The sequence below is a fragment of the Hyla sarda genome, unplaced genomic scaffold, assembly GCF_029499605.1.
Source record: "Hyla sarda isolate aHylSar1 unplaced genomic scaffold, aHylSar1.hap1 scaffold_2195, whole genome shotgun sequence".
NCBI classification, from domain to species: Eukaryota; Metazoa; Chordata; class Amphibia; order Anura; family Hylidae; genus Hyla; species Hyla sarda.
Genome location: NW_026608867.1, coordinates 1,398 through 23,418, shown reverse-complemented (window position 1 = coordinate 23,418; position 22,021 = coordinate 1,398). Strand labels below are relative to the sequence as shown.

The 22,021-nt window shown below is 48.0% G+C and overlaps 7 non-coding genes and 1 pseudogene across 7 annotated transcripts; all 8 read right to left on the bottom strand.

Annotated features, from left to right (window-relative positions):
* Positions 1-1,210: 1,210 nt before the first annotated feature.
* LOC130320311 (U2 spliceosomal RNA) lies at positions 1,211-1,401 on the bottom strand. The gene has a single exon (XR_008866231.1). It is a non-coding gene; the product is annotated as a U2 spliceosomal RNA (small nuclear RNA).
* A 2,085-nt stretch (positions 1,402-3,486) lies between these two features.
* Positions 3,487-3,677, bottom strand: LOC130320330 (U2 spliceosomal RNA). Its single transcript, XR_008866248.1, has one exon. It is a non-coding gene; the product is annotated as a U2 spliceosomal RNA (small nuclear RNA).
* A 2,084-nt stretch (positions 3,678-5,761) lies between these two features.
* On the bottom strand, positions 5,762-5,945 carry LOC130320326 (U2 spliceosomal RNA). Its single transcript, XR_008866245.1, has one exon. It is a non-coding gene; the product is annotated as a U2 spliceosomal RNA (small nuclear RNA).
* A 685-nt stretch (positions 5,946-6,630) lies between these two features.
* On the bottom strand, positions 6,631-6,790 carry LOC130320327 (U2 spliceosomal RNA; annotated as a pseudogene).
* Positions 6,791-8,876: 2,086 nt separating this feature from the next.
* LOC130320329 (U2 spliceosomal RNA) lies at positions 8,877-9,067 on the bottom strand. Its single transcript, XR_008866247.1, has one exon. It is a non-coding gene; the product is annotated as a U2 spliceosomal RNA (small nuclear RNA).
* Positions 9,068-11,168: 2,101 nt separating this feature from the next.
* LOC130320328 (U2 spliceosomal RNA) lies at positions 11,169-11,359 on the bottom strand. The gene has a single exon (XR_008866246.1). It is a non-coding gene; the product is annotated as a U2 spliceosomal RNA (small nuclear RNA).
* A 7,913-nt stretch (positions 11,360-19,272) lies between these two features.
* On the bottom strand, positions 19,273-19,463 carry LOC130320322 (U2 spliceosomal RNA). Its single transcript, XR_008866241.1, has one exon. It is a non-coding gene; the product is annotated as a U2 spliceosomal RNA (small nuclear RNA).
* A 2,107-nt stretch (positions 19,464-21,570) lies between these two features.
* Positions 21,571-21,761, bottom strand: LOC130320310 (U2 spliceosomal RNA). The gene has a single exon (XR_008866230.1). It is a non-coding gene; the product is annotated as a U2 spliceosomal RNA (small nuclear RNA).
* Between the last annotated feature and the right edge of the window lie 260 nt (positions 21,762-22,021).

Sequence of the window (22,021 nt, the reverse complement as noted above, 5' to 3'; positions counted from 1 at the left end):
ATATATATATATATATATATATATATATATATATATATATTTCTCCGCCGAAATCACTTTTAAACCCATTTCCACCTTTTTTTCCCTTCTCTTCCTCTTACTTTTTTTTCACGTTTTTTTACGTTTTTCTCCTTTTCGCCTCTTTTCTGGGCGTATTATTCTTCTTTTTCTTCTTTTTTTTCGTCTAATGCATACCCCATCAGTGCAGCAATGCTTATTCAATACCGCCAGCAGATGGAGACACTGGGGGATAATTTTCTAAGGATTTATACTGATTTTTCCTGTCTGAATTTGTCGCACAGAAAGTTGCAGGCCAAATATGTGTGACATTTCTGCGACTTTAGCTTCTAGAGCATTTTTACAACATTATACATAGGTGCTGAATACATAAAAAGCGACTGTTCAGCGACAGACAAGTCGCATCGGCTGAAAGTAGGCCAGAATGTCAGTCCATGTTGGAGCAGGTTTAGATACAGTCTAAAGCATAGATCTCAAAGTCTGTGCACAGAATTTAGCAAGGGCCTCGCACCTTCTGATGCATCAGGTAGGTGCACAATAGCATAGCCTAACCCTCTGTACTTTGGTCTATATTGATGCGGGACATAGACAGCCAGCTGATGACCAATCCATTAGTGCAATGGATGGCTGGAAGCATTTGTCTTTGCCTTTGCAATACCACAGAAGCAATGCATGGTCAATGTACAGCAATGACACACCTGTGTGAACAGCCAGGAGACCCCCCCCCCCATGTTATGTTACATAGTTACATAGTTAGTACGGTCGAAAAAAGACATATGTCCATCACGTTCAACCAGGGAATTAAGGGGTAGGGGTGTGGCGCGATATTGGGGAAGGGATGAGATTTTATATTTCTTCATAAGCATTAATCTTATTTTGTCAATTAGGAACATTCAGCACCCACCCGCTATCAAGGCAGCTGCCTATCATGTCATGCCCTACCTGCACAGGTGTGCTGGCTACTCAAATGATCCAATTAAGGAGGCCATTTAGTCAGCAGCAGCAGAAGTCCTGTGCCTGGACGCTCCAACAGGGGCCAGACACAAGCAGAAGCAGAAGCAGCAGAAGCAGCAGCAGCACCACCTTTTGTTTATTGGCTGCAGCAGCAGCAAGGCCCACAGGGCTGGCTAGCTGGCTAGCCAGCAAGCAGGTAGCAATGAAAGTAGGAATCTTTCTTTTTAACCCTGTAAGGGGGTGGTGCACTGTACCCGAAGATACTGCCATATCGGGTCAATGCATAGGGCGACGGAAGCAAGCTTCGAAATCGGCCCCCGTTCTCAAAAATCCATTTAATATATGGTCCCCAGATAGGGGACGTATCAGATATTAAACTGATAAGAACAGATACTACACTTGATCTTAGCCAAAAGGCCGAGAAGCGATAACCGTGAAAGGGGCGGGCCCAACAAGGTCCCCTTCATGGGCACTATCACTGCTTGCTGTCAGGGAGGCTGCCAGACAATTTTCCATGCACACTCTGGGCTGGGGGGCAGTCAACCACCAGTACACACAGCAGAACCTAAATCCATACCATTATTGCTAAGCAGCAAGACAGGGGCCCATTGCACTCCCACGGGGCCTTTTTAAATGCAATCCATAACCCGGATTTGCCAGGAACCCTTCTTACTCCTCCTACTTGCATGTGACACTGGGCTTAGGATCTGCATAGGAAACACACACACAAGCACACACCTACCTTTGTTGCCTGCAGATGCCTCCTTGGCTGTCCCCAAACGGTATCAAACCAACACCCACGGGAAGCTGTAAGCATAGAGGACATGCCTGCACCCCATTGGACTTACCTGTGTGGGTTAAATCCGGGTTATTTGACAACCTATGGCGGTGATGGTTCTGCTCAGGCAGAGCAGTGCTGATGCTCCTCATAAAGCTGTCGCTGCTGTGAAGGTTCTAGGTGACATCACAAATCCCTTTGGTTACATACACAACAAAGCTGGGTTGTTGTTGTTTACACTCTGCAAGGCCTGTGGAAGTGAGTGACATCATAGCACTGTAGTTCTGAGGGTTCAAGATGGATGCAACAATCTCCTGTTGCTTCTATGAAGGCCGTAATAGACGACATCACCAAACAGCTCCATAGTCACATACACAGCAAAGGAGAGATGTTGTTTACACCTAGTGATGTCAGTGGTATTGAGTGACATCACAGCACAGTGCTAAGGCTCCTGGGCCTGGACACAGCAGCGGCTGCAATATCTCAACGGAGAATACGTTTATATCTATGTGTGTGTGTGTGCGCATATATATATATATATATATATATATATATATATATATTTCTCCGCCGAAATCACTTTTAAACCCATTTCCACCTTTTTTTCCCTTCTCTTCCTCTTACTTTTTTTTCACGTTTTTTTACGTTTTTCTCCTTTTCGCCTCTTTTCTGGGCGTATTATTCTTCTTTTTCTTCTTTTTTTTCGTCTAATGCATACCCCATCAGTGCAGCAATGCTTATTCAATACCGCCAGCAGATGGAGACACTGGGGGATAATTTTCTAAGGATTTATACTGATTTTTCCTGTCTGAATTTGTCGCACAGAAAGTTGCAGGCCAAATATGTGTGACATTTCTGCGACTTTAGCTTCTAGAGCATTTTTACAACATTATACATAGGTGCTGAATACATAAAAAGCGACTGTTCAGCGACAGACAAGTCGCATCGGCTGAAAGTAGGCCAGAATGTCAGTCCATGTTGGAGCAGGTTTAGATACAGTCTAAAGCATAGATCTCAAAGTCTGTGCACAGAATTTAGCAAGGGCCTCGCACCTTCTGATGCATCAGGTAGGTGCACAATAGCATAGCCTAACCCTCTGTACTTTGGTCTATATTGATGCGGGACATAGACAGCCAGCTGATGACCAATCCATTAGTGCAATGGATGGCTGGAAGCATTTGTCTTTGCCTTTGCAATACCACAGAAGCAATGCATGGTCAATGTACAGCAATGACACACCTGTGTGAACAGCCAGGAGACCCCCCCCCCCCCCATGTTATGTTACATAGTTACATAGTTAGTACGGTCGAAAAAAGACATATGTCCATCACGTTCAACCAGGGAATTAAGGGGTAGGGGTGTGGCGCGATATTGGGGAAGGGATGAGATTTTATATTTCTTCATAAGCATTAATCTTATTTTGTCAATTAGGAACATTCAGCACCCACCCGCTATCAAGGCAGCTGCCTATCATGTCATGCCCTACCTGCACAGGTGTGCTGGCTACTCAAATGATCCAATTAAGGAGGCCATTTAGTCAGCAGCAGCAGAAGTCCTGTGCCTGGACGCTCCAACAGGGGCCAGACACAAGCAGAAGCAGAAGCAGCAGAAGCAGCAGCAGCACCACCTTTTGTTTATTGGCTGCAGCAGCAGCAAGGCCCACAGGGCTGGCTAGCTGGCTAGCCAGCAAGCAGGTAGCAATGAAAGTAGGAATCTTTCTTTTTAACCCTGTAAGGGGGTGGTGCACTGTACCCGAAGATACTGCCATATCGGGTCAATGCATAGGGCGACGGAAGCAAGCTTCGAAATCGGCCCCCGTTCTCAAAAATCCATTTAATATATGGTCCCCAGATAGGGGACGTATCAGATATTAAACTGATAAGAACAGATACTACACTTGATCTTAGCCAAAAGGCCGAGAAGCGATAACCGTGAAAGGGGCGGGCCCAACAAGGTCCCCTTCATGGGCACTATCACTGCTTGCTGTCAGGGAGGCTGCCAGACAATTTTCCATGCACACTCTGGGCTGGGGGGCAGTCAACCACCAGTACACACAGCAGAACCTAAACCCATACCATTATTGCTAAGCAGCAAGACAGGGGCCCATTGCACTCCCACGGGGCCTTTTTAAATGCAATCCATAACCCGGATTTGCCAGGAACCCTTCTTACTCCTCCTACTTGCATGTGACACTGGGCTTAGGATCTGCATAGGAAACACACACACAAGCACACACCTACCTTTGTTGCCTGCAGATGCCTCCTTGGCTGTCCCCAAACGGTATCAAACCAACACCCACGGGAAGCTGTAAGCATAGAGGACATGCCTGCACCCCATTGGACTTACCTGTGTGGGTTAAATCCGGGTTATTTGACAACCTATGGCGGTGATGGTTCTGCTCAGGCAGAGCAGTGCTGATGCTCCTCATAAAGCTGTCGCTGCTGTGAAGGTTCTAGGTGACATCACAAATCCCTTTGGTTACATACACAACAAAGCTGGGTTGTTGTTGTTTACACTCTGCAAGGCCTGTGGAAGTGAGTGACATCATAGCACTGTAGTTCTGAGGGTTCAAGATGGATGCAACAATCTCCTGTTGCTTCTATGAAGGCCGTAATAGACGACATCACCAAACAGCTCCATAGTCACATACACAGCAAAGGAGAGATGTTGTTTACACCTAGTGATGTCAGTGGTATTGAGTGACATCACAGCACAGTGCTAAGGCTCCTGGGCCTGGACACAGCAGCGGCTGCAATATCTCAACGGAGAATACGTTTATATCTATGTGTGTGTGTGCGCATATATATATATATATATATATATATATATATATATATATTTCTCCGCCGAAATCACTTTTAAACCCATTTCCACCTTTTTTTCCCTTCTCTTCCTCTTACTTTTTTTTCACGTTTTTTTACGTTTTTCTCCTTTTCGCCTCTTTTCTGGGCGTATTATTCTTCTTTTTCTTCTTTTTTTTCGTCTAATGCATACCCCATCAGTGCAGCAATGCTTATTCAATACCGCCAGCAGATGGAGACACTGGGGGATAATTTTCTAAGGATTTATACTGATTTTTCCTGTCTGAATTTGTCGCACAGAAAGTTGCAGGCCAAATATGTGTGACATTTCTGCGACTTTAGCTTCTAGAGCATTTTTACAACATTATACATAGGTGCTGAATACATAAAAAGCGACTGTTCAGCGACAGACAAGTCGCATCGGCTGAAAGTAGGCCAGAATGTCAGTCCATGTTGGAGCAGGTTTAGATACAGTCTAAAGCATAGATCTCAAAGTCTGTGCACAGAATTTAGCAAGGGCCTCGCACCTTCTGATGCATCAGGTAGGTGCACAATAGCATAGCCTAACCCTCTGTACTTTGGTCTATATTGATGCGGGACATAGACAGCCAGCTGATGACCAATCCATTAGTGCAATGGATGGCTGGAAGCATTTGTCTTTGCCTTTGCAATACCACAGAAGCAATGCATGGTCAATGTACAGCAATGACACACCTGTGTGAACAGCCAGGAGACCCCCCCCCCCCCATGTTATGTTACATAGTTACATAGTTAGTACGGTCGAAAAAAGACATATGTCCATCACGTTCAACCAGGGAATTAAGGGGTAGGGGTGTGGCGCGATATTGGGGAAGGGATGAGATTTTATATTTCTTCATAAGCATTAATCTTATTTTGTCAATTAGGAACATTCAGCACCCACCCGCTATCAAGGCAGCTGCCTATCATGTCATGCCCTACCTGCACAGGTGTGCTGGCTACTCAAATGATCCAATTAAGGAGGCCATTTAGTCAGCAGCAGCAGAAGTCCTGTGCCTGGACGCTCCAACAGGGGCCAGACACAAGCAGAAGCAGAAGCAGCAGAAGCAGCAGCAGCACCACCTTTTGTTTATTGGCTGCAGCAGCAGCAAGGCCCACAGGGCTGGCTAGCTGGCTAGCCAGCAAGCAGGTAGCAATGAAAGTAGGAATCTTTCTTTTTAACCCTGTAAGGGGGTGGTGCACTGTACCCGAAGATACTGCCATATCGGGTCAATGCATAGGGCGACGGAAGCAAGCTTCGAAATCGGCCCCCGTTCTCAAAAATCCATTTAATATATGGTCCCCAGATAGGGGACGTATCAGATATTAAACTGATAAGAACAGATTTTTGTTTTAATCTAAAGCCGAGGAACGTGCTTTCGATTCACCCAAAGTGCAAGAAAAAGTGCAAACGTGTTACACTAAAAAAACGTGCACAAAGGATGCGGTCTATCGCAAGCCCTTCTCCGATAGGAGAGAGGCCCCCCAACAAACCTTACCCTTCGCCTCCGGACCAAAAGGTACCTGCGAGGTTCCAGGTTCGATGTCCCTTTTCGCCGAAGCTACTAGGAGACCACAAATGCTCCCGGCATCCCCCTTGGCGTTAGCCAAGGTATCTGCCCGCAGAGCCGATTACGGTAGGTACCCTGCGAAGCAGGAGTACCCGGGGTGTTTGCAGGGAGGTGCGGAACCTAATGGCCACACACACCTCCCCTAGACCGCCAGGAGGGACACCCAGAAGGGCTACCGCATCCTGACAAATCCTGTGAACACACAACACGCAAAAAGTGACACAGTGAGACAAAAAATAAATAAATAAGTGAATGTGTGCAGATATACTGCCCGGACATCCGGCCGGATCTATAAAAATTTCTCTGATCCTAGCCAGAAGGCCGGGAATCAAGAGGTGAGTGCCACAAGGTGAAGAGATTATGGTGCCCGTGCTTCAACTCAGTGAGCCTATTCTCCCAGTGAGTTTCGGCACCTCGGGGTCACCACTCCCCGAGGCACAAAAGTACCTCGGCTCTAGACCCTCTCAGCCTCATGGCGAGACCCGGAGGGAACAGGTCACATCGGGGCAGCCGTCGAGCTGATTCCTCAGAACCAGCCCCGGAAAGCCCTGGTACACCTGCATCCTCCATGCAGCACCCATCCCCACCAGCATGAAAACTGATAAGAACAGATACTACACTTGATCTTAGCCAAAAGGCCGAGAAGCGATAACCGTGAAAGGGGCGGGCCCAACAAGGTGCCCTTCATGGGCACTATCACTGCTTGCTGTCAGGGAGGCTGCCAGACAATTTTCCATGCACACTCTGGGCTGGGGGGCAGTCAACCACCAGTACACACAGCAGAACCTAAACCCATACCATTATTGCTAAGCAGCAAGACAGGGGCCCATTGCACTCCCACGGGGCCTTTTTAAATGCAATCCATAACCCGGATTTGCCAGGAACCCTTCTTACTCCTCCTACTTGCATGTGACACTGGGCTTAGGATCTGCATAGGAAACACACACACAAGCACACACCTACCTTTGTTGCCTGCAGATGCCTCCTTGGCTGTCCCCAAACGGTATCAAACCAACACCCACGGGAAGCTGTAAGCATAGAGGACATGCCTGCACCCCATTGGACTTACCTGTGTGGGTTAAATCCGGGTTATTTGACAACCTATGGCGGTGATGGTTCTGCTCAGGCAGAGCAGTGCTGATGCTCCTCATAAAGCTGTCGCTGCTGTGAAGGTTCTAGGTGACATCACAAATCCCTATGGTTACATACACAACAAAGCTGGGTTGTTGTTGTTTACACTCTGCAAGGCCTGTGGAAGTGAGTGACATCATAGCACTGTAGTTCTGAGGGTTCTAGATGGATGCAACAATCTCCTGTTGCTTCTATGAAGGCCATAATAGACGACATCACCAAACAGCTCCATAGTCACATACACAGCAAAGGAGAGATGTTGTTTACACCTAGTGATGTCAGTGGTATTGAGTGACATCACAGCACAGTGCTAAGGCTCCTGGGCCTGGACACAGCAGCGGCTGCAATATCTCAACGGAGAATACGTTTATATATATGTGTGTGTGTGCGCGTATATATATATATATATATATATATATATATATATATATATATATATATTTCTCCGCCGAAATCACTTTTAAACCCATTTCCACCTTTTTTTCCCTTCTCTTCCTCTTACTTTTTTTTCACGTTTTTTTACGTTTTTCTCCTTTTCGCCTCTTTTCTGGGCGTATTATTCTTCTTTTTCTTCTTTTTTTTCGTCTAATGCATACCCCATCAGTGCAGCAATGCTTATTCAATACCGCCAGCAGATGGAGACACTGGGGGATAATTTTCTAAGGATTTATACTGATTTTTCCTGTCTGAATTTGTCGCACAGAAAGTTGCAGGCCAAATATGTGTGACATTTCTGCGACTTTAGCTTCTAGAGCATTTTTACAACATTATACATAGGTGCTGAATACATAAAAAGCGACTGTTCAGCGACAGACAAGTCGCATCGGCTGAAAGTAGGCCAGAATGTCAGTCCATGTTGGAGCAGGTTTAGATACAGTCTAAAGTATAGATCTCAAAGTCTGTGCACAGAATTTAGCAAGGGCCTCGCACCTTCTGATGCATCAGGTAGGTGCACAATAGCATAGCCTAACCCTCTGTACTTTGGTCTATATTGATGCGGGACATAGACAGCCAGCTGATGACCAATCCATTAGTGCAATGGATGGCTGGAAGCATTTGTCTTTGCCTTTGCAATACCACAGAAGCAATGCATGGTCAATGTACAGCAATGACACACCTGTGTGAACAGCCAGGAGACCCCCCCCCCCCCATGTTATGTTACATAGTTACATAGTTAGTACGGTCGAAAAAAGACATATGTCCATCAAGTTCAACCAGGGAATTAAGGGGTAGGGGTGTGGCGCGATATTGGGGAAGGGATGAGATTTTATATTTCTTCATAAGCATTAATCTTATTTTGTCAATTAGGAACATTCAGCACCCACCCGCTATCAAGGCAGCTGCCTATCATGTCATGCCCTACCTGCACAGGTGTGCTGGCTACTCAAATGATCCAATTAAGGAGGCCATTTAGTCAGCAGCAGCAGAAGTCCTGTGCCTGGACGCTCCAACAGCGGCCAGACACAAGCAGAAGCAGAAGCAGCAGAAGCAGCAGCAGCACCACCTTTTGTTTTTTGGCTGCAGCAGCAGCAAGGCCCACAGGGCTGGCTAGCCAGCAAGCAGGTAGCAATGAAAGTAGGAATCTTTCTTTTTAACCCTGTAAGGGGGTGGTGCACTGTACCCGAAGATACTGCCATATCGGGTCAATGCATAGGGCGACGGAAGCAAGCTTCGAAATCGGCCCCCGTTCTCAAAAATCCATTTAATATATGGTCCCCAGATAGGGGACGTATCAGATATTAAACTGATAAGAACAGATACTACACTTGATCTTAGCCAAAAGGCCGAGAAGCGATAACCGTGAAAGGGGCGGGCCCAACAAGGTGCCCTTCATGGGCACTATCACTGCTTGCTGTCAGGGAGGCTGCCAGACAATTTTCCATGCACACTCTGGGCTGGGGGGCAGTCAACCACCAGTACACACAGCAGAACCTAAACCCATACCATTATTGCTAAGCAGCAAGACAGGGGCCCATTGCACTCCCACGGGGCCTTTTTAAATGCAATCCATAACCCGGATTTGCCAGGAACCCTTCTTACTCCTCCTACTTGCATGTGACACTGGGCTTAGGATCTGCATAGGAAACACACACACAAGCACACACCTACCTTTGTTGCCTGCAGATGCCTCCTTGGCTGTCCCCAAACGGTATCAAACCAACACCCACGGGAAGCTGTAAGCATAGAGGACATGCCTGCACCCCATTGGACTTACCTGTGTGGGTTAAATCCGGGTTATTTGACAACCTATGGCGGTGATGGTTCTGCTCAGGCAGAGCAGTGCTGATGCTCCTCATAAAGCTGTCGCTGCTGTGAAGGTTCTAGGTGACATCACAAATCCCTATGGTTACATACACAACAAAGCTGGGTTGTTGTTGTTTACACTCTGCAAGGCCTGTGGAAGTGAGTGACATCATAGCACTGTAGTTCTGAGGGTTCTAGATGGATGCAACAATCTCCTGTTGCTTCTATGAAGGCCATAATAGACGACATCACCAAACAGCTCCATAGTCACATACACAGCAAAGGAGAGATGTTGTTTACACCTAGTGATGTCAGTGGTATTGAGTGACATCACAGCACAGTGCTAAGGCTCCTGGGCCTGGACACAGCAGCGGCTGCAATATCTCAACGGAGAATACGTTTATATATATGTGTGTGTGTGCGCGTATATATATATATATATATATATATATATATATATATATATATATATATTTCTCCGCCGAAATCACTTTTAAACCCATTTCCACCTTTTTTTCCCTTCTCTTCCTCTTACTTTTTTTTCACGTTTTTTTACGTTTTTCTCCTTTTCGCCTCTTTTCTGGGCGTATTATTCTTCTTTTTCTTCTTTTTTTTCGTCTAATGCATACCCCATCAGTGCAGCAATGCTTATTCAATACCGCCAGCAGATGGAGACACTGGGGGATAATTTTCTAAGGATTTATACTGATTTTTCCTGTCTGAATTTGTCGCACAGAAAGTTGCAGGCCAAATATGTGTGACATTTCTGCGACTTTAGCTTCTAGAGCATTTTTACAACATCATACATAGGTGCTGAATACATAAAAAGCGACTGTTCAGCGACAGACAAGTCGCATCGGCTGAAAGTAGGCCAGAATGTCAGTCCATGTTGGAGCAGGTTTAGATACAGTCTAAAGTATAGATCTCAAAGTCTGTGCACAGAATTTAGCAAGGGCCTCGCACCTTCTGATGCATCAGGTAGGTGCACAATAGCATAGCCTAACCCTCTGTACTTTGGTCTATATTGATGCGGGACATAGACAGCCAGCTGATGACCAATCCATTAGTGCAATGGATGGCTGGAAGCATTTGTCTTTGCCTTTGCAATACCACAGAAGCAATGCATGGTCAATGTACAGCAATGACACACCTGTGTGAACAGCCAGGAGACCCCCCCCCCCCCCCCCCATGTTATGTTACATAGTTACATAGTTAGTACGGTCGAAAAAAGACATATGTCCATCAAGTTCAACCAGGGAATTAAGGGGTAGGGGTGTGGCGCGATATTGGGGAAGGGATGAGATTTTATATTTCTTCATAAGCATTAATCTTATTTTGTCAATTAGGAACATTCAGCACCCACCCGCTATCAAGGCAGCTGCCTATCATGTCATGCCCTACCTGCACAGGTGTGCTGGCTACTCAAATGATCCAATTAAGGAGGCCATTTAGTCAGCAGCAGCAGAAGTCCTGTGCCTGGACGCTCCAACAGCGGCCAGACACAAGCAGAAGCAGAAGCAGCAGAAGCAGCAGCAGCACCACCTTTTGTTTTTTGGCTGCAGCAGCAGCAAGGCCCACAGGGCTGGCTAGCTGGCTAGCCAGCAAGCAGGTAGCAATGAAAGTAGGAATCTTTTTCTTTTTAACCCTGTAAGGGGGTGGTGCACTGTACCCGAAGATACTGCCATATCGGGTCAATGCATAGGGCGACGGAAGCAAGCTTCGAAATCGGCCCCCGTTCTCAAAAATCCATTTAATATATGGTCCCCAGATAGGGGACGTATCAGATATTAAACTGATAAGAACAGATACTACACTTGATCTTAGCCAAAAGGCCGAGAAGCGATAACCGTGAAAGGGGCGGGCCCAACAAGGTGCCCTTCATGGGCACTATCACTGCTTGCTGTCAGGGAGGCTGCCAGACAATTTTCCATGCACACTCTGGGCTGGGGGGCAGTCAACCACCAGTACACACAGCAGAACCTAAACCCATACCATTATTGCTAAGCAGCAAGACAGGGGCCCATTGCACTCCCACGGGGCCTTTTTAAATGCAATCCATAACCCGGATTTGCCAGGAACCCTTCTTACTCCTCCTACTTGCATGTGACACTGGGCTTAGGATCTGCATAGGAAACACACACACAAGCACACACCTACCTTTGTTGCCTGCAGATGCCTCCTTGGCTGTCCCCAAACGGTATCAAACCAACACCCACGGGAAGCTGTAAGCATAGAGGACATGCCTGCACCCCATTGGACTTACCTGTGTGGGTTAAATCCGGGTTATTTGACAACCTATGGCGGTGATGGTTCTGCTCAGGCAGAGCAGTGCTGATGCTCCTCATAAAGCTGTCGCTGCTGTGAAGGTTCTAGGTGACATCACAAATCCCTATGGTTACATACACAACAAAGCTGGGTTGTTGTTGTTTACACTCTGCAAGGCCTGTGGAAGTGAGTGACATCATAGCACTGTAGTTCTGAGGGTTCTAGATGGATGCAACAATCTCCTGTTGCTTCTATGAAGGCCATAATAGACGACATCACCAAACAGCTCCATAGTCACATACACAGCAAAGGAGAGATGTTGTTTACACCTAGTGATGTCAGTGGTATTGAGTGACATCACAGCACAGTGCTAAGGCTCCTGGGCCTGGACACAGCAGCGGCTGCAATATCTCAACGGAGAATACGTTTATATATATGTGTGTGTGTGCGCGTATATATATATATATATATATATATATATATATATGTGGGAAGCCTATCAGGCTGAATTTGTGGGAGGGGCTTTGGCTATTTAACATCCATCGGCCCCTCCCTCTGGGCGTATGCTGGGTTGGCGAAATTGCGGGGGTTCTTTCGTTGCGTACGCTGGGTCAGGTGTGTGGTGGTGCAGGTAAGTGCCGGGTGACCGGCAGGTTTCTTTACTGGGGCCCTGGTCTGTTGCTATTGCTCCCCTCGTTTGGCGGGCAGGCTCCGGTACCCAGCGTGTTATGTAGGCGGCGGTCCGTCGGTGCAGCGCATGCCCGGGCTGGCCACAGTGTACACGGTCTCTGGGTCCAGCGGCAGCTGGCGGCATGGCAAGCGCGGGGAGACGCGACCCACGTGGGTCTCCCTGTGCCGGCGTCTCACGTGCAACACGGGGCTCTGAACGGGCGGAGTCACAGCATGCCAGTGAGCCGACGGTATAGCTCCACGGATGGCCAGCAGGTGGCGCTGAAAAAAAAAAAAAAAAATGTGTGTGTGTGTGAGGAAATGTTAGGCTTACAGAGAGTATTGGTACCATACAGTAATAGGGGCTGGCTCATGGTGCACCGGTGTCAGGCCACGGTTCCTGACACATGCACTATCGCAGACAAGGGGCAGCTTGTAAAGTTTATAATACGATAATTCATATCACTGTGGCTCGGTTTAGGGGGGGGGGGGTGGTCATGCATATCGGGGGTAACGGGTCAGAAGCGTGGGGTTGGGGTAGTTTCAGGCATAGGGGGGGGGGGTAAGGGGGGGGTCAGCAGGTATGGGGTCAGAGGTAGTAGGTGGCGCGTAAACCATATGGTTAGTACACTGTTAGTTTCTCTTGCAGTTTAGGTGGGCTGTATCCAGTTAGGTGGTCGTTACGTTCCTGGTCATTGCAAATTCGGCTACGGTCAGTACCAACCGTACGGCGGTTGTTCATGTTATTTATTCACGTTTCACGGTGGTCATCACTTTCGCTAGCAGACGCTAGTTCACGTCATTTCAGTCAAATGCTTGAAACTCCTGTTACATTAGTTAATGTTACGCACTACTGCTGTTACACATAGGCCCTGAATCACTGTATATCTGACTCGACATGTCAGATAGGGTTCAAGGCGTCATTGCTACTGTCACGCATACAGAGCATTTCGTTTACACAGGTAGTGGTCACTGCGATCTTGACTCTTCTTCAAGGGTGACCACTCGCCTGCGGTGGTTGCTGACACGTCTTCAGAGCCATCGCTAGTTAGTTAGAAACGGTGCACACTGTAATCTTGACTCGCAGTCAGGATGTGTTCACGGTTCAATAATTCATGACTATACGCGTCATGCACACATTCTCGGTCAGACACACGGTCAGGCCTCGTTTCAAACTATTCAGGTGGTACTCTGGGGTCGCACTGGCACTACGGTCAGCACTCTTGGGTTCGGCCACATTTCACGGGCAGTCTGCAGCTGTAAGATAACATTAAGTATGTATTCGGTTGTTTGCAGGGTTACAGTCGATTTGCTGTTCGTTCAGACGTCTTACTGTTGTGTTACAGTGGTGGTGAGGTCAGTCAGTACTCAGCGAGGGGGGTACACGTTTCTCATATCTGGTGACTCACGATTACCGTTTTGTTTCCCCGGCACCCGTTACGGCCCGGACAGGTCATGTCTCACGTGTCAGACATAGAGGACCCGATGTCCATCCCTGATACACCAGCTAGGAGCTCCGTGCGAGGGACGCCCTCCTCTGCAGCTTACAGGGCTTGGACGATCCCCAAATTGATGGAGGAGTTGCGCAAGAGAGCAATTCCATTTCCAGCAACCGCCCGAAAAGCAGAGTTGTACAAACTCCTCATGGCGGATCAGGGGGCTGGCGACAGTCAGGAGGGGACCTCGAGCCAGTCCACCCTCTCTGAACTGCATGCAATGATGACTTCCATGTTGGGCAGGCTGGATTCTCTGGAGAGAAGGGGCATTCAGGGGCCTCCAGCTCCAGCAGCATTGCAGGCGCCAACGCCTACACAGATGTCTGCCCCTGTTCCGGTAGGCAACCCAGGTAGGCGCTCTGGGCCACCAAGGGTGTCACCAGTCCATTTTGTCCCAGCGGCCCTGAGAAAAGACATACTGGAAGGGAAGGACATCAATTTGGCGGCCCTGTTGCTATCTGCCTTTGACGTTGAGGACACTAGAACGGTAGCATGCGCTGACTTATCTGTTGTCCTTAAGAGTAAGGACACCAGGCTGAAACGGAAGCTAAATATCCACGAGTTTGTGATTGCCTTCAGCAAATACAGGGAGGTGATATGCTCAGCCAGGCCGGAGCGCAGAGAGGAGCTCGACCTGTATTTGCTGAGGGTTACGGAATACGCTTACAAATACGGTGGTACCCATTTCTACGATTATCATAGAAGTTTCTCAGCCATGGCAGCGGCGGCCTTCAGCCAAGATGGGTATCTCACAGACTGGAGCATCGAAGATTCACAGATGTTCTGCAGCCACTTCGCAAATCTCAAATTCCCCGCATGTGCCGCCTGTCAATCAATCACGCATACTACGGCGGGGTGTGTAGGGCTGGCTCAACAGGGCGAGCAGGGCACTATCAGACCGTCCACTTCCACGGACAGTTTCAGCAGGTCCGCACCTGCCGTGGATAAGTTGGGCCGTCCAGTACACTACCTCGGAGGCTCACAAATTTGTAACAACTATAACATGTCTTCGTGCAAACTTCAGCAATTGCAGGTTATTACACGTCTGCTTCTACTGCTTCAGGGCACATCCGGGCTCTGCTTGTAGGCAGAAAGGGCCAGCATGACTAGGCGGGGTACGTACCCCAGTCCTGGCCGCTCTGCTCGCGGATCACCCGGACCCAGATTGGGTCCAATGGTTGATTAATAGTTTTGATAGAGGCTTCCACGCCGGCATGGTCACACTGCCGCAGGCCACATTTGAATGCGACAATCTGTTGTCTGCCGTAAACGATCCCGCTGTTGTCACTGAATTAATAAATGCTGAGCTAATGAAAGGTTATATGATTGGCCCCTTGTTAGTTTCTCCATTCAGGTCTTGGAGGGTCAGTCCGGTAGGGGTGGTAACAGGCAAGTTCAATGGGAAAAAGAGACTGATATTTGACTTGTCGGCTCCTCATGGGTCACGTATTCCCAGTATCAACTCTCTCATTCCATCCGAGGAGTTTAGCATGCATTATTCTTCCATAGACCAGGCTATTCAGGTCATCTTGGCGCTCGGCCCAGGGACTTGGATGGCGAAGGCGGATATCACTGACGCCTTCAAGTTGCTGCCATTGCACAGGGACCAGTGGCAATGGTTTGGGCTCAAATGGCAAGGGGCATATTACTTTGCTTCCAAGTTGACGTTCGGATGCAAGAGCAGCCCGTGGCTGTTTGACCAACTGGCCCAGGCATTGCACTGGCTGCTGGTTAATGTCTCTGGATGCAGCCAGGTCATCCATTACTTGGATGACTTTCTTCTGCTCAGTCGCCCGAGGGAAGAGCCGGACCAGTTGGTCAGATTGCTAAAACTGTTCACTGATATTGGGGTGCCAGTGTCTTCCAAGAAAACGGTCGGTCCAACTAAGTGTCTCACCTTTCTGGGAGTAATCCTAGATTCAGTCACAATGCAAGTCAGCTTGCCCACTGACAAACTCAACCGTATCAGAGACACTATTCATAAGTACACGGTCTCACAGGTCACGACCAAGGGCGAGTTGCAGAGCTTGCTGGGAAGGCTGGCATTTGCTATGCGAGCAATCCCGCAGGGTAGAGCGTTTGTATCCAGAATATTGTCTTTGCTGCATGGTGTCCCTCATCAACACAGTAGGGTTTGGTTAGATTGCCAAGCCCTGGCTGACCTGAACATGTGGGATAGGTTCATGGCACAATGGAATGGGACGGCCATGTTTGTCCCGCCAGCCTCCGAGTTGTCCCCCAAGATCTGCACCGACGCGTCATCTTCCATCGGTTATGGTGCAGTGTGGGGCAGCAGGTGGATGGCGGGCCAATGGTCCAAGCAGGTAATGGCTCTGGCAGGCTTCAGCAGCACCTCGGCACTCTTTGAGGTTTCCCCATTGTAGCAGCTGCAGTGACATGGGGCGACAAATGGTCAGGGCAGACGGTGGAGTTTCAGTGTGACAATCAGGCGACAGTTGCCATAGTCAACAAGGGCAGTTCCGGGCATGCTACTGTCATGTCATTCATGCGCAGACTAGTCTGGGTGTCCTTACAACACAATTTCAATTTTGTAGCCAGACACATACCGGGGGTAGACAACACGGCCGCAGATGCTCTGTCCAGGGCTAATTTCCATCTCTTTTCACAGGTGGCTCCGCAAGCAGACGCAGTAGGAACACAACCCCCTTGCCTGGCACAATTAATCTTGGACTGAATCATTACACACAGGTGGCCCGGGAGTTAATGTCGGACGCCTTAGCCCCCAATACCAGGAAGGCCTATCATGCAGCACACGACACCTTCAGGGCATATCTGTCGCAGCATAGCATCCCCTTTTCTTACGACACCACTATCATTCTATCTTTCATCGGTTTCTGCCACTCTTCTCTGCACCTGTCTCATAGCACTATCAAATCTTACCTTTCGGGCATTCAGCATTTCATTTCTTTATCCCACCCAGACAGGCTATCTATCTTATCATCTCAGGCTGTCAAGGCTGCGCTCAGAGGGGTGGTGGCTCGTAGCGCCACAGCGCCAACTCTCAGGAAACCGATCAGCGGCGAGCTGTTCCGAGCCATGTCTGACGCATTAGCCAATAACCCGTTTGGCTTCGAGCGCAGTCTGATAATCAAATCTGCCATTTATCTAGCCTTCTATGGCTTCCTCCGGCCGGGTGAATTTTCATGTGTCAGGCGGGGAGCGACACATCCACAGAAGGCTCATTTAAGGTGGCAGGGTTCTTGGTTCGAAGTTTCACTGTCTGTCACAAAAACTTGTAGGTGGGGGGCGGTGGTTAAGTATTTTCCTTCAGGCAATAACTGGTGCCCGGTGGCAGTGTTGGCACAACTGGTTGAGTTCCTCCATGATAAGCCTCCGGAGTCGCCACTGTTGCCTTTCGGTGGAGGTGCTCTTACCACTTCTCTTTTCACATCGCATATCCGCACGCTGCTTGGTAATTTAGGACACAACCCCAGAGAGTTCTCAGGTCACTTATTCCGCATAGGAGCAGCATCGGCGGCCTCCAGGCACAAAGTGCCTGTACATGTCATCCAGAAGTTGGGGAGGTGGCGGTCTGATGCATATACCACTTATGTCCCAGATCCCTCAAGGGAAATGGCAGAGGCATTTCAATTTTTGGCACTATAAATAAATGATACTTAATTACCCTAACTGGTGGTGTATTTTTGCCCTCTATAGGCTGACCCTCGACGCGGTTTTCAGGCACACCTCAACCGCTGTTCTATGTTATAAGCAGAGTTTTGGGTTTAGGTCTTGGTAAATCTAGTTTCTTGCAGGTGGCCTTGGCAGGAGATAACAGGTAAGCCCATGCACGGTTCAAAGTCCTGACCACAAGTGGGAAGCCTATCAGGCTGAATTTGTGGGAGGGGCTTTGGCTATTTAACATCCATCGGCCCCTCCCTCTGGGCGTATGCTGGGTTGGCGAAACCCACCCTCCTCACCCTTTTCTTCATCACCATACATAAGGGAATGCCCTCTATAGGCTGACCCTCGACGCGGTTTTCAGGCACACCTCAACCGCTGTTCTATGTTATAAGCAGAGTTTTGGGTTTAGGTCTTGGTAAATCTAGTTTCTTGCAGGTGGCCTTGGCAGGAGATAACAGGTAAGCCCATGCACGGTTCAAAGTCCTGACCACAAATATATATATTTCTCCGCCGAAATCACTTTTAAACCCATTTCCACCTTTTTTTCCCTTCTCTTCCTCTTACTTTTTTTTCACGTTTTTTTACGTTTTTCTCCTTTTCGCCTCTTTTCTGGGCGTATTATTCTTCTTTTTCTTCTTTTTTTTCGTCTAATGCATACCCCATCAGTGCAGCAATGCTTATTCAATACCGCCAGCAGATGGAGACACTGGGGGATAATTTTCTAAGGATTTATACTGATTTTTCCTGTCTGAATTTGTCGCACAGAAAGTTGCAGGCCAAATATGTGTGACATTTCTGCGACTTTAGCTTCTAGAGCATTTTTACAACATTATACATAGGTGCTGAATACATAAAAAGCGACTGTTCAGCGACAGACAAGTCGCATCGGCTGAAAGTAGGCCAGAATGTCAGTCCATGTTGGAGCAGGTTTAGATACAGTCTAAAGTATAGATCTCAAAGTCTGTGCACAGAATTTAGCAAGGGCCTCGCACCTTCTGATGCATCAGGTAGGTGCACAATAGCATAGCCTAACCCTCTGTACTTTGGTCTATATTGATGCGGGACATAGACAGCCAGCTGATGACCAATCCATTAGTGCAATGGATGGCTGGAAGCATTTGTCTTTGCCTTTGCAATACCACAGAAACAATGCATGGTCAATGTACAGCAATGACACACCTGTGTGAACAGCCAGGAGACCCCCCTCCCCCCCCCCCCCATGTTATGTTACATAGTTACATAGTTAGTACGGTCGAAAAAAGACATATGTCCATCAAGTTCAACCAGGGAATTAAGGGGTAGGGGTGTGGCGCGATATTGGGGAAGGGATGAGATTTTATATTTCTTCATAAGCATTAATCTTATTTTGTCAATTAGGAACATTCAGCACCCACCCGCTATCAAGGCAGCTGCCTATCATGTCATGCCCTACCTGCACAGGTGTGCTGGCTACTCAAATGATCCAATTAAGGAGGCCATTTAGTCAGCAGCAGCAGAAGTCCTGTGCCTGGACGCTCCAACAGCAGCCAGACACAAGCAGAAGCAGAAGCAGCAGAAGCAGCAGCAGCACCACCTTTTGTTTTTTGGCTGCAGCAGCAGCAAGGCCCACAGGGCTGGCTAGCTGGCTAGCCAGCAAGCAGGTAGCAATGAAAGTAGGAATCTTTCTTTTTAACCCTGTAAGGGGGTGGTGCACTGTACCCGAAGATACTGCCATATCGGGTCAATGCATAGGGCGACGGAAGCAAGCTTCGAAATCGGCCCCCGTTCTCAAAAATCCATTTAATATATGGTCCCCAGATAGGGGACGTATCAGATATTAAACTGATAAGAACAGATACTACACTTGATCTTAGCCAAAAGGCCGAGAAGCGATAACCGTGAAAGGGGCGGGCCCAACAAGGTGCCCTTCATGAGCACTATCACTGCTTGCTGTCAGGGAGGCTGCCAGACAATTTTCCATGCACACTCTGGGCTGGGGGGCAGTCAACCACCAGTACACACAGCAGAACCTAAACCCATACCATTATTGCTAAGCAGCAAGACAGGGGCCCATTGCACTCCCACGGGGCCTTTTTAAATGCAATCCATAACCCGGATTTGCCAGGAACCCTTCTTACTCCTCCTACTTGCATGTGACACTGGGCTTAGGATCTGCATAGGAAACACACACACAAGCACACACCTACCTTTGTTGCCTGCAGATGCCTCCTTGGCTGTCCCCAAACGGTATCAAACCAACACCCACGGGAAGCTGCAAGCATAGAGGACATGCCTGCACCCCATTGGACTTACCTGTGTGGGTTAAATCCGGGTTATTTGACAACCTATGGCGGTGATGGTTCTGCTCAGGCAGAGCAGTGCTGATGCTCCTCATAAAGCTGTCGCTGCTGTGAAGGTTCTAGGTGACATCACAAATCCCTATGGTTACATACACAACAAAGCTGGGTTGTTGTTGTTTACACTCTGCAAGGCCTGTGGAAGTGAGTGACATCATAGCACTGTAGTTCTGAGGGTTCTAGATGGATGCAACAATCTCCTGTTGCTTCTATGAAGGCCATAATAGACGACATCACCAAACAGCTCCATAGTCACATACACAGCAAAGGAGAGATGTTGTTTACACCTAGTGATGTCAGTGGTATTGAGTGACATCACAGCACAGTGCTAAGGCTCCTGGGCCTGGACACAGCAGCGGCTGCAATATCTCAACGGAGAATACGTTTATATATATGTGTGTGTGTGCGCGTATATATATATATATATATATATATATATATATATATATATATATATATATATATATTTCTCCGCCGAAATCACTTTTAAACCCATTTCCACCTTTTTTTCCCTTCTCTTCCTCTTACTTTTTTTTCACGTTTTTTTACGTTTTTCTCCTTTTCGCCTCTTTTCTGGGCGTATTATTCTTCTTTTTCTTCTTTTTTTTCGTCTAATGCATACCCCATCAGTGCAGCAATGCTTATTCAATACCGCCAGCAGATGGAGACACTGGGGGATAATTTTCTAAGGATTTATACTGATTTTTCCTGTCTGAATTTGTCGCACAGAAAGTTGCAGGCCAAATATGTGTGACATTTCTGCGACTTTAGCTTCTAGAGCATTTTTACAACATTATACATAGGTGCTGAATACATAAAAAGCGACTGTTCAGCGACAGACAAGTCGCATCGGCTGAAAGTAGGCCAGAATGTCAGTCCATGTTGGAGCAGGTTTAGATACAGTCTAAAGTATAGATCTCAAAGTCTGTGCACAGAATTTAGCAAGGGCCTCGCACCTTCTGATGCATCAGGTAGGTGCACAATAGCATAGCCTAACCCTCTGTACTTTGGTCTATATTGATGCGGGACATAGACAGCCAGCTGATGACCAATCCATTAGTGCAATGGATGGCTGGAAGCATTTGTCTCTGCCTTTGCAATACCACAGAAGCAATGCATGGTCAATGTACAGCAATGACACACCTGTGTGAACAGCCAGGAGACCCCCCCCCCCCCCCCCCATGTTATGTTACATAGTTACATAGTTAGTACGGTCGAAAAAAGACATATGTCCATCAAGTTCAACCAGGGAATTAAGGGGTAGGGGTGTGGCGCGATATTGGGGAAGGGATGAGATTTTATATTTCTTCATAAGCATTAATCTTATTTTGTCAATTAGGAACATTCAGCACCCACCCGCTATCAAGGCAGCTGCCTATCATGTCATGCCCTACCTGCACAGGTGTGCTGGCTACTCAAATGATCCAATTAAGGAGGCCATTTAGTCAGCAGCAGCAGAAGTCCTGTGCCTGGACGCTCCAACAGCGGCCAGACACAAGCAGAAGCAGAAGCAGCAGAAGCAGCAGCAGCACCACCTTTTGTTTTTTGGCTGCAGCAGCAGCAAGGCCCACAGGGCTGGCTAGCTGGCTAGCCAGCAAGCAGGTAGCAATGAAAGTAGGAATCTTTCTTTTTAACCCTGTAAGGGGGTGGTGCACTGTACCCGAAGATACTGCCATATCGGGTCAATGCATAGGGCGACGGAAGCAAGCTTCGAAATCGGCCCCCGTTCTCAAAAATCCATTTAATATATGGTCCCCAGATAGGGGACGTATCAGATATTAAACTGATAAGAACAGATACTACACTTGATCTTAGCCAAAAGGCCGAGAAGCGATAACCGTGAAAGGGGCGGGCCCAACAAGGTGCCCTTCATGGGCACTATCACTGCTTGCTGTCAGGGAGGCTGCCAGACAATTTTCCATGCACACTCTGGGCTGGGGGGCAGTCAACCACCAGTACACACAGCAGAACCTAAACCCATACCATTATTGCTAAGCAGCAAGACAGGGGCCCATTGCACTCCCACGGGGCCTTTTTAAATGCAATCCATAACCCGGATTTGCCAGGAACCCTTCTTACTCCTCCTACTTGCATG